This window comes from Suncus etruscus, chromosome 2, assembly GCF_024139225.1.
Source record: "Suncus etruscus isolate mSunEtr1 chromosome 2, mSunEtr1.pri.cur, whole genome shotgun sequence".
In the NCBI taxonomy this organism is placed as follows: Eukaryota; Metazoa; Chordata; class Mammalia; order Eulipotyphla; family Soricidae; genus Suncus; species Suncus etruscus.
In genome coordinates, this window is record NC_064849.1 from 30,054,776 (window position 1) to 30,067,917 (window position 13,142).

At 33.8% G+C, this 13,142-nt stretch overlaps 1 non-coding gene across 1 annotated transcript; it reads right to left on the bottom strand.

Annotated features, from left to right (window-relative positions):
- Positions 1-2,306: 2,306 nt before the first annotated feature.
- Positions 2,307-2,475, bottom strand: LOC126002872 (U1 spliceosomal RNA). Its single transcript, XR_007493483.1, has one exon. It is a non-coding gene; the product is annotated as a U1 spliceosomal RNA (small nuclear RNA).
- Positions 2,476-13,142: the final 10,667 nt, after the last annotated feature.

A 13,142-nucleotide genomic window follows, 5' to 3' on the forward strand; every position in this document is an offset into this window, starting at 1 on the left:
CCTCTATCTGTTATTTTTTCTTAACTGTGAGTAGGATGTGTGTTGTGGTGCTTTTCTTTGGATCTCTTTTACATCCTACATTTTGGGCATCTAAGACATGGTGTATGCACTCTTTAGCTCTGGAAATTTAACAGAAATTATGTCTTTCCTGTTGATTCTTCATGAAGTTATCTTCATGGCCTTCTTTGACTCCAATGATTTTTATGTTGTTTCCATTTAGTTTATCTTATAATTCTATTTTTGTCTGTTAGCCTTCTAATTTTTTTTTTTAGTTTTCTTGTACATAGTTTATTGAATTCAAAAGTAGTTTAAGGAGCTATGATCTCAATCTAGGGCTAAGCAAAATAACTAATATTCATGATTAGAACAATAGTACAGTGGGTAGGTCTTTTTCCTCGTAAATGGCAAATCCAGGTTTAACTCCTGGCAGCCTTTATGGTCTCCAGAGTCCACAAGCATAACCAAGAGTAAGACTTAAATACTGCTATGTGTAGCAAAAAAATTATAAAATCAATACTTGAGTAATTTATGTGTTTTGATATTTTAGAAAATTATTAATAAGATAAAATTTGTGATGGCAACACTTGTACAGGTTGTTGGATTTTACTCTTGGCTTAACTTTAATATAGAAATTTTCTATAAATGTTGTTATATTAATACTACTAAAGTTCCATGACCATTTTTAGTTAATACTTTATCATCAAATGATCCACTGAAAACACATTTTCTACTTACATAAATTAATTTTCCACCAGGTCTAAGGAACTATGGTCATTTACTATTTCTAACTAATTAATATAGCATGTTTTTATATCATGGGTGACTTTATAGAATATTTGCATAATATTCTTTGAGTATATTTTCCATCTTCTGATCATTTGTTTAAAGACCCTTTTCCATAGGGCCAGAGAGATAGCATGGAGGTAAGGGCATTTGCCTTGCATGTAGAGGAACAATGGTTTGAATCCCGGCATCCCAGGGTCCCCTGAGACTGCCAGGAGCGATTTCTGAGCATTGAGCCAGGAGTAACCCCTGAGCACTGCCCGGTGTTACCCCCAAAACAAATAAACAAACAAAAACCAAAAAAGCCCTTTTCAAGCTTCTTCTGTTGTATGAGGTGTTATGCAGTTCATCTTTTGGCTCAATGATTCTGTCCTCAGCATCTGTTACTCTGCTGGTGAGGCCTTCCAGTGAGATTTTCATTTCATCTGCCAAATTATTTTGTCCTGTTATTTTATTTCTAGGTTTTCTCATTTTTACTTTCATATCTTCTTTTTAGGGAGGTTGGGCCACACCTGGTGACACACAGGGGTTACTCCTAGCTATGCGCTCAGAAATAGCTCCTGGCTTGAGGACCATATGGGACACTGGGGATCAAACCGAGGTCCTGGATCTGCTGTCCATAAATCAAACACCCTACCACTTGTGCCACCGCTCTGGCTCCTCTTTTATATCTTCTTGAGTCTTAGCTCTGGTTCTTTAAGTTTGTTCCATGCTTTCATTGATATCTTTGAACACCCTCCACTTTTCTTCTCTAAAGTCCTTTTCTGAGGGGCTCTATAAGTGGTTTGTATTTGGTCTTTGGTAGTTGGTATTTGGTGGTTGGTCAGGTCTTCAGAGCTACCATCTTTATTTTCTAAACATATTGAAGTTTTGTGTTTTGTATTCCCAATCTCACTTTTGTAGTATGATGTATTTCACATGTGTGCTGAGGTGCATTGTCCAAAAGAATTGTGTGAGCCACTCTCATGGTTTAACTGGCAACAATCATCGTTACCTTGCTGAAAATCTACCTCATTGCTTCTCATTTAAGGTGTGTGGCCATGCTCAGTGGTGGTGGCACTGTCCCTAGAGTGGGCCTTGTTAATGGTTCACCAATGATAACAATCTTCTCTTTGCTGGATCTGCAATCATTGGGGCATACAGTGCTCAGTGATGGCAGCACCATATCAAGACAAGGGCCAGGCTTATGTTTTACCTGGTAAAGAAAATCCTCTCTGCCCTGTTGAATCTTCTCGCTGAATCTACAAAGAACAATTCTTGGCTCCAGCCTAGGTCTATAGATTCCAGGGAAATAAAATACGGAGATCAAATCTCAAGCAGCATAAATCAACTGGACTTCAGGTGCAGCTAGATGGCTGCTTTGTGGGCCTTGTGGGATACGAAGAAGTCTGTGGCCTTGGAGGGGCTCACGGCTGACTCACTTCAGTCCTAGATTACCCCCCGCTACATCGCAGGGTAGCAGAAGGAACTGAGAGATTGTGGCAGGTTTCATTCTTGAAGCTGCACCTTTCTTTCTTTATTTTCTGGGGAGAACGTAAATGTAGTCCCCCACTATCACAAATTATGCAGCCGAGTTTCCCACATTTGGAGAAATTTGCAGGAGCCAGCACATCCAGGTGAGATGGATAAGTCTCACCCTGAGAAAACCACCCTGAGAAAACCACCATGGTATCTCTCCTTCCAGGTAAGTATGAAGGTGTACCTTTCACTTCACAGAAAACACCCAGGAACTAAATAATTTTATCTTTTTTTTTCTTTCTCTTAACATTATTCTTGTAGTTAAATCCATTTTATTGTTAATGGCAGTATCCATTTTATTTATAATTGAGTAGTATTCCAATCAGTAAAATGACTAAACCTTCTGCATTCCCTAATCAGTTGATGCACATTTATGCTGCATCTAGTTCTTGATTATTATAACAATGAAACAATAAATATGGAAGTACATACATCTTTTTAAATTTTTATGGTAAAATGTTTTGTATCTTGTTTGTTTGTTGTTTTGTATTTTGTTTGTATCTTTTGGTAAATACCTGAAAGTGGATAACTTAATTTTATAGAATTAATGTTTTTGATATTTAGAGATATTTCTGTTTACTCTAATTGACTAGTAGTGCATAAGGATTCAGTTATCTCCACCTCTTTTCCACTGTTTGTTGTTTCTTGTAATTTAAATAGACATTCTCATAGTTCTGAGGTAATTATCTTATTTCTGTTTTGATTTAAACTTCTCAAATCACAAATATCAATGGAAATATTTTGTGCCTATTGGCTATCTATACAGCTATTTTCAAAAATGTTTTTAGGTATTTTGCCCATCAATCAAATTTTAAGTTAATAATAAATAATTAATATTTTTAAATTATTATTCTATTCTAGCAAATAATTCTTATCAGACACCTATTTTTATTCATATTAAATTTATTTATTGATTTATTGATTGATTTATTTAACATTTCCCATGTGTTCTGGCTGCCTAGAATAAGACATAAACTATGCTCAGGCAATCTTGGGCCTAGTAAGTTCCTTCTCAGACCCAGAATACTCAGTTCCAAACACAGCCTGGGCTCACTGGGCACCACTGATTTACAAGCAGAGGAAGCAAAGCAAACTGCACAAAGGGCGCCTGTTAGCTGGTGGGGGAGGGGGAGCAGCAGAAACACTTGGCTTTGTGGGTCTTTTTTTTTTTTAATATAATTTTTATTTTGATCGTAGTGGCTTACATATTGTTGACAATAATATTATAGGTACATATTTACATAAAATCAGGGGGGTTCCCATCACCGATTTGTCCTCCCTACATCTCCGTGTTTGTCCTACCTCCCATATCCTCCTCCCTCACCCCCGGGGGCTGCGAGAACATGTGGTCCCCTCTGTACCTAGCCTACTACTTAGTAGTCTTGCGCCTGTTTGGTCTTGGTGCCTCCCTTATTTCCCCCTCTAACTGGGAGGAAGGACTACATAGTTCAAGTTATGTGTTTTTATTTGAAGAAGAGAAAAGTAATAAACTGGGGTAAAAGTCTAATATGCCGAAAATGGGCAGAATCCTTCTAGAAGCTCTCCTCGTCGGTTTGAAAGACGAAGGAGAAAAAGAAGGTGAAACACCCAACAGTACAAAAAGAAGTGTCAAATATCCAATGAGCACTCCAGTGATAACGATAGGCACCACAAAAAAAAAAAAAAAAAAAAAGCCATGGTCTTGAGTTAAAAATACATGGCAGTGCACCTAAAGATAGAAAAGAAGAAATAAAATATATATATAAATGGGGACAACAACTTCAATAACCACACCAAAACAAAGAAATCGACAAAAAGTAGATAGGTAAATAAAAAATAAAAAATAATAATAATAAATGAGGAAAAAATATTATATAATATATAAAAAATAAAAAATGTTTTGTGCTTTTTGCCTTTTTTTTCCCCCTCCTGCACTGGTACAGTAAATATTGGGGTCATTTGAACATTCGAAAAGGAATTCACTTGTCCTTAGCGCTATGGGGTTTCTCCACCCTTGGGGTATATTGTCACGGGATTAACTATAGACTCCGTTTAGGTTCATTTATTCTACCAGTGGTGCTTTCGTGGTGTTTGAAAAACTTCTGCTCCTTCTGGGTGATGAAATAAGACCTCTATATCTAGAGATCTCGATATTTGCACAGGTCCAGGATTGGGACTTATGATGAAGTCTTTCTTTGTGGTTCTAGAAGTTCTGTTCCTTCAGTGTCAGACACCTATTTTTAACATTGTATTGATGGGAGTATTTTTTGGCTATATAGAAATACTTTAGGTTTATATAGCCGTATTCATTTCTTCTTACTTTTGTTTTTCTTGCTATATTAAAGTCAAGTCTTCAAAGATCTCAAAAGATGCCAAGGATCATATCTATTCCTTTTATATGTTTTATTAGGTGCATGTACTATATGACTGAGGCACATCACATCACTTTTCTATTTTGTTAATCTTTTAAAATGACCGGTTGTAGATTTTATTGAGTTAAAAATATATTTTTAATTTTTGTCTTTATTGCCTAATTTATAATTTTTATTTTTATGTGTGACTAATAAATTGGTCAATTTTTAACATGCTTTAAAATGCTTTATATTATTTAAATATTTATACATTGATTGAAACTTATTTTTTGAGACCAATACATTTGATTTTACTCTTATTGAAATCAATATTTCTAAAACTGTTCTATGAACATTTCAAAAAATTTTCATTACATTTTGGGATGTTGATATACTTTATGAAAAATCTATTAAGTAGATCTTGTTTAACTAATCACTGGCCTTTATTTTTGGTTTGTGTTATACTTCAATTAACATAAGCGAGGTGCTAAATTTCCATACTATTATTTTGTTTCTATAAGTGTTTCTCTTTAAGTCTGTTAATATTTGTTTACATATTTTGCAACTTCTATGTTAAATGCATATATTTGAATGATTATTATATATAGATCTTTTTTTGTTTTGTTTTGTTTTGTTTTTTTGTTTTTTGAGCCACACTCATTTGATGCTCAGGGGTTACTCCTGGCTAAGCGCTCAGAAATTGCCCTGGCTTGGGGGAACCATATGGGACGCCAGGGGATAGAACCGTGGTTGCGATCTTTCCTTGGCTAGCGCTTGCAAGGCAGACACCTTACCTCTAGCATCACCTCACAGGCCCCTTATATACACATCTTTATTGATCTCTTAATTATATAATATATTTGTTGTGTCCTGCCCTCTTTGATGGCCAGAAGATGTTTTGTTGGCTCAAAGTATGGTGCTTCCTATTAAGTTTTCCTTTTTGTGTTTGTGTTTATCTTTTGTGTTTTGTCTTTAAAATATTGTGTTTGTCTTTAAATTCTAAGTAAACCTTCTATAAACAATATATAATCAGTTTCTTCATTTTAATCCATCTGGCCACTATTGGTGAGTTGCTTTCACTTATATTATCATGATCATTAACAGATGAATTTGTGTTACTATCTTTAAGACTTAAATGTTATAGTTCTGTGCATTTGTTTATTTACTTATTTATTTTGTAAATTTTCCTTTTTCCAATTCAGATATGAGGGCCCTTTTAAATGTTTCTTGTAGGATGTGTCTAGTCTTGGCATATTCCTTAAGATTTTCGTTTACTGGGAAAGCTTTTATTTTTCTCTCAGATTTGTAAGAGAATGATGCAATATATAGTGTTTTTCTCTGGAACTATTTGTTTTGAGCATTTTGAATACGGCATTGCATTTTTCTCTCTGGTCTGTAAAATTTCTGCTGAGTTTAATGAAAATCTGATGGTAGTATGCTTTTATGTTACCAGTTGTTTTTTTCCCCCAAAACCACCTTCATTGTTATTTTTCATGAACTATTTTTTTTGATACATTCACTAGTATGTTTCTGATTGTTGAACTCTACAGTTAAGCATTTTCAGACTCCTATAAATTTCACTTTTCCCCCTGATTTGGGAGGTTTTTCTTAAATTATTTTATTTATTTATTTATATTTACTTGTTTGTTTTACTTATTCATTAATTTGGTTTGGTGGTACAACAGGTAGTGCTAAAGGGTTACTCCTGTCTCTGCACTCAGAAATCACTCCTCACAAACTTGGGGGACCATATGGGATGCTAGAAATCAAACCCAGGTTGGCCATGTGCAAGGCAAATGTGCTATCACTCTGGCCCCTTATATATTATTTCTTTGAATAAGTTCTTTGCTCATTTCTTTCTTCTCCTTCTGGCATTTCTGTAATTTATATGTTGCCTTTCCTTATGCTGCTAGCTTTTTACAGAATTAGTGATATTTGTGTATTGCTTTAGCCTTATTTATTAAGCACTTCACATCACATATCTCTGTTCTTATTTAAGTTATCAATTGCTACTTTCAATTCACTCATTTTTCTTTTTTGTTTTTGGACCATATATGCCAATCCTCAGGGGTTTACTCATGGCTCTGCCCTCTTGACTCACTCGATACAGGCTAGAGGTGCCATATGGCATGCCACGAGTTGATATTGGGTAATCCATGTGCAAGGTAAATGCCCTACCATCTGTGCTATTGCTCCAGCTTCTGATGGATGCTCATAAACCTGTTATTTTTTTTCCGAGATAGACCTATTTTATTTTTTAATTTGTTATTCTATATTCTCTGGAAAACTTTGGCTGCTTTTGTGATTTTCTTTGACTTTTGTTGAAAATTTTGTCCCATAAACGTTTTGAGGGGTTGAATTCTGCTACTTTTAGTTTTTCTTTAAGCATTTCTTATCTTTTACATTATTTTATATTTACTTTTCAAGCAAGTGGTGCTATAGTTAATTATATTTTAGCTGATTTAAAAGAAATTAGGTCACATCCAGATTTCATAGGAACTATAGTTTTGTGCCTGCAGTTGCTATGTCAGCAGATTAGATATGGAAGAGTTCAATTCCTATTGAAAACATGTAGAGGTTGGGCCTGGTGCTTGTTTGTGACATTTCTGTTATTCCTCATCTAAGATATAAATATTTTTAGTATTTCTTTTCCTTCCTCTTCTTTTCCTTCTCTTTCACTTCCTCTTCTCCCACTCTCCTATGCTCCTGTCTTCATTTCTTCTCTCTCTCTCTCTTTCTTTTTCTCTCTGTCTCTGGCTCTCTCTATCACTTACACACACACACCAATATATTCCTTCAAGTGCTGGTTTTTTTTTTTGTTTTTTTTTTTTGGTTTTTGGGTCACACCCGGCTGCGCTCAGGGGTTACTCCTGGCTGTCTGCTCAGAAATAGCTCCTGGCAGGCACGGGGGACCATATGGGACACCGGGATTCGAACCAACCACCTTTGGTCCTGGATCGGCTGCTTGCAAGGCAAACACCTCTGTGCTATCTCTCCGGGCCCTCAAGTGCTGTTTTACACTAATGGAATGTACACTTAGAGCAGCCTTATTGAAGTCATTTAACAATGCAGAATAAGCCCCCCTAATTAATTTAGCATTTTGGAATGAGGCCTAGATAGTTGATATGTCCTAAAGTACCAGATGATTCATGATTTTCCGTTTAGTATCAGTGAACTAATTTTATCCCAATATAAGCATCATGTCTGATAAGTATTGATTCTGTGGTCTCTATTAGAAGACTATATTAATACTGTATCAAAAAATTACTACAGAACTTTCTTAGAACATAAAAAAATCTATTAATGTAAGCAGCCTGGAAAGTATTGAAATTTTCCAAAAGAGAAAAATTACTTAGGCAATATCTAAGGAAAAAATGCTACTCTAATGTTTTTATATTTTCCATACATTTAATAGTTTTAAAATTGTTTGTATGAGTGAATGCAATCCATTCCAGTCTGTTCTATTCCATTTCAATCTGTTCTATTTGATAATGTGTTTGGACTGCATTTCCAGCCTGTTTGCTTATTTATTTTTACTATACATTGTTCATTTTTGGGGGAAAATTAAATTGACATTTTTTGTTGTTTGTTTTAAGGCCATACTCAGAAGTACTCAGGGTTAACTCTTGGCTCTACCTCAGAAATCACTCTTAATGGTGCTTCGGAATCTAACCCAGATCTGCCACATGCAAGGAAAGAGCTCTCTCTACTCACTACAGGCTCAAGTAAATTAACCTTTGAGCTGATTAATTTTACTTCCATATTTATATAGTTTATGCATGATTTATTTGTAGCACTTTTGTAAATATATTAATTTATGATTACATAGAATATTATTAATATGATATGCATAATTAAATTTTATGTAATACTTTTTTGGATATAAGAAATATTTTTTCTTGTTTTCTTTTATTAAGCTTTATAATTTAATAAGGATCTTTTAGCACTGATGCTAATGTGTCTTTAAAACTTTTTAAACATTTTCTAACTTTTTAAAAAATTTAATTGTAGGTCTTAACCTTAGGGTTCAAAATAGTTGCCAAGGTAACATTGAGAAACCATGGTTTTATGTGTATTGAATTTATTTTTCTAGGTAGTCTTGATTGTTGAAAAGATTTTGCTATCTTCTAATTACATAAATCTTTTTTATTAAATAAATATCTTAAACCTTAAAAATATATGATGCTGAATCCAGTTCATAAAGGATGGGGGTGGGACTTGTCATACGATGGCAGAACAATGAAAGACAAAGAGGTCACCTGTATTTCCTATTTGTCCTGAGTTATTTTTCCAAGTTAATGCTTTTTATTAGCTCACTTTCTGAGTTTCCAGGCTTTCTCCTGTAAATGGAAATTATTCCAGTACCTACATCTTAATAAATATTATGATAAGATCTTGTCTCTGAGAATTTTCTTACTAAGTTATTTTTCCCCCAGTGGTCAACCATGGTCTGAAAATATATGTGATATATTATTGAGACCATGTCCACATGTTTCATTGCAATAAATAGTTACAATTGTTCTATTTTTATTATAGGTTATTGTTGCTAATCTCTAATTGTGAATTAAACCTTATAATTTGGGGAAAATTTGATCACAGAGAAAAAAACATAGCATAGTTAAAAAAATAAAGGCCTAAATTGAATTATTCTTTGCAGGCCTTAGCTAAGACATAATTAATATTTAATCAATCTAATTGAAATTTCAACCTTTTCCTAAAAATATAATCTTAAATTAATCAATCTATAGTTACCTAATCAGTGTAGTGAAGTCATCTTGTAAGACTCTCCTGCCTTCTCCTGAGAGAATGTAATTGTGGATGTATTAAAATTCTTTACATTATACACACATAAATAGACAAAATTTTGTGGAAGATCATGCCCCTAAAAAAAAATCTCGAACACCAGATATCACCCCTGGGCAAAAATGTTTAGGTGTTAGCATATAAATGGACAGCAAGCTCCCTAAATACTGAATAGATGATGATCAGCAAACATACACTCAGGAAAAAATAGAATATAACTAAACCATTTTTATTTCATGTTAGAAAACTGTGCAAAAAATAAAATAGAAAGTTGTCATAATTTTACTCTACTTTAATAGTTCTTGCTGATTGGCTATGTGAAATAACCCAACCTCTGCTCTTTATAGACCTAATGAATTTTGAGGCTCTTATTAATTCATTAATGTTTGTGTCAACTTAAACAATTGTTCACATGTTGGGATTCAGGGTGGGATAGTTTATTGTATTATCAATGGTTTGCCTGTGTGTTTTTTAATGGTTGCTTAATTGACCTTTAAGCCTGGACAGTCCTTTTATGTGTATTTATCTCAGTCTTTGCAACCAAGCCACACAGGCAGAAGCTGTAGAATCAATTTAGCAGGATGCTAAAATATATATATCTATATATCCTATATATAGATATACAACTATATATATAACTTATAACATGTTATACCAAAATAGATATATATGAACACAACTATTCAACTATGTTAAATTTACTAAATTGTTACAATTCTTGGTCTATATAAAATTATTTTATTTCTATTTTGGTTTTGGGGACACACTAGTGGACACTCAGGTGTTATTCTTGGCTATGCATTCAGAAATTGCTCCTAGGCTTGGGAGACCATATGGGACTGCCAGGGGATTGCTCTGGCCTCAAAACTTAATATTTTATATTACTTATTGTAGGTCCTTCTACTTTCTAGATGAGATTTTATCAACTTAATGAATTAATTTGAAAAAGCAATCTTACCTTCTAAAACTAATACATTTGTTAATAAATTTATTTTACTTGGGATGGAGCACAGTGCTGAGGGAAACAATCCTGGTTCTGGGTCTTGGGTATCCAATCAAGGTCAGCCATGTATAAGCAAAGTAACATTAACTGTTGGCCCTGAATTTGTTGTTTATAAATTATATTTTTGGAAGTATTATCTAAAATTTTTGTCATCTAAATGGTGTTTTAAAAAACATATGTCACGAATAACTGAAAGACTTAGCTTAATGATAATTTATTAAGATACCTAACTTTAGTACCTCCCTCATTTTTATTTATGAGATAAAGGTAGTAGTTCTCAAATTTGGGTATGTTTCAGTATTGATTAGAGGATTAACATTGAAATTACAGAGAAAAACTTTGAAATAGAATCAGGTTCTAGGATAGATATTTGGACCAAATTCCCTAAGCAAATTATCATAGCCCAAAACATTGGGGAACTACTGGGACTAAATTTGTGAATTTTTCATGGGTGGTAGAGACTGATGTACAATTCTTATTTAATTAGCTGCCCTTTCTGATATCAGAAAATTTCCCTAAGATAATAGAAAAAAGCAATAGATATTTACCCAAATGACTAAAAGAATGAACATATACTAATATTAGTCTATGCTACTTAGTTTAATTATAGACATTCTTTTCAAATCCTCTTTTAACTTCAATATCACTGCACTCTATCTCAATGGAAATTTCTTGAAGCTGGAAACCACTAGCTTTAAACTATCATTTAAAAATATACATGTAAAATAATCAAGGAAACAAGTGGTAAGGTGTCTGCCTTACCCGTGCTAGCCTAGGTAGGACCATGGTTTGATCCCCTATGGTCTCCATATGGTCCCCCAAGTCAGGATCGATCTGAGTGCATAGCCAGGAGTAAACCCCTGACACTCACCTGGTGTGCCCAAAAACCAAAAATAAATAATAATAAAGTAATAGTCTTAACTGTTCAGTTGTAAAATAATCATATATATATATGTACATATATATATAGCAGAGTGAGAATAAATTCAAGAATTATAGATATATCTAATGAAAAATAAATGATCACTCAAACAAATGCCTTTACACATAAGTACTTGATATATACAAATATGGCATTTGAATTCACGAGGAGACACTTTTTTTTTTGAAAATAAATAATTGTATTTATTGTATTTATACAATTTTTTTTATTTAAACACCTTGATTACATATATGATTGTGTTTGGGGTTCAGTCATGTAAAGAACACCACCCATCACCAGTGCAACATTCCCATCACCAATGTCCCAAGTCTCCCTCCTCCCCACCCGACCCCCGCCTGTATTCTAAACAGGCTCTCCATTTCCCTCATACATTCTCATTATCAGGACAGTTCAAAATGTAGTTATTTCTCTAACTAAACTCATCACTCTTTGTGGTGAGCTTCCTGAGGTGAGCTGGAACTTCCAGCTCTTCTCTCTTTTGTGTCTGAAAATTATTATTGCAAGAATGTCTCTCATCTATGGGTTTTAAGAAAAATGAGGAGACACTTTTTATAGTAATTGACACTTGCATTTCCATGTACAACTATACTTAAAGGGAAATAATAAAGACAAAATACATCAGGATGCAAGATGCATTCCAGCTGCACTAAAATAAAATGTGTGTAAACATTTATGTAATATTGAATATAGAAAACCCTTTAAGTAAAAACATAACAAATATTATTCACATAAAAATAAAGTAAATGTTTGCACTAAAAGCAAACACAGCCAATAAATATATATAAACTAGAAAAATATAAATACAGGGAAAATGTTTCATTATCATAATCACTTATAAACATGACAATAAGAGGAAAAATTTTTAACAATTAACTCAAATGAATAAAAATTAAAAGCTTGAAAATAATGACTAGATTATAAGAAAAAAAATGTTAATGTATTTTAAACATTAATGTTTTTTGAAGTTTTTTAATGTTTACATTTTCATAGAACTTGGCAATTTCTTTTCTGTTCTTATAAGTCTACAAATCTCTTGTAGTTATTTTTTTTGTAGAATTTTAGTCTAAAGAACTTATGATTTTCAGAATAGAATTGGTTCCCCTTGGAAAATAAAAAAATTGAATAAAAACATATAACTAAAATTTCAGTTGTATCAGGCTTTATAATTACAGCACTTTGTATAAATAAAAATATGCATGCTCATAAAATTTATCATTAAGGTAAGTATTGACAAGGAAAAACATGTACATCATTTTGGTTTTTTTTTTGGAGGGGTCACTGCCAGCAATGCTCAGTGGTTTCTCTTGTTGGTGCTTGGGAGACCTATGGGATACCAGGCAAGGTAAATATCCTACAAGCTGTACTGCTGCCCTGTATCCTCACAAGACAACTTAGGTGAAAACAAAACACACATTTTATTTAAAAATGATACTAGGGGCCCGGAGAGATAGCTCAGCGGCGTTTGCCTTGCAAGCAGCCGATCCAGGACCAAAGGTGGTTGGTTCGAATCCCGGTGTCCCATATGGTCCCCCGTGCCTGCCAGGAGCTATTTCTGAGCAGACAGCCAGGAGTAACCCCTGAGCACCGCCGGGTGTGGCCCAAAAACCAAAAAAAAAAAAAAAATGATACTATATAATTGTTTAAAAATGATTGTATAGCAGATGGGGCACGTGTCTTGAAATGCAGACAAACTGGGTTTGATCACAGCACTACTTAGAGTTCCTACAGTTTCACAAGGAATGATTCCTGAGTGCAGAGCCAG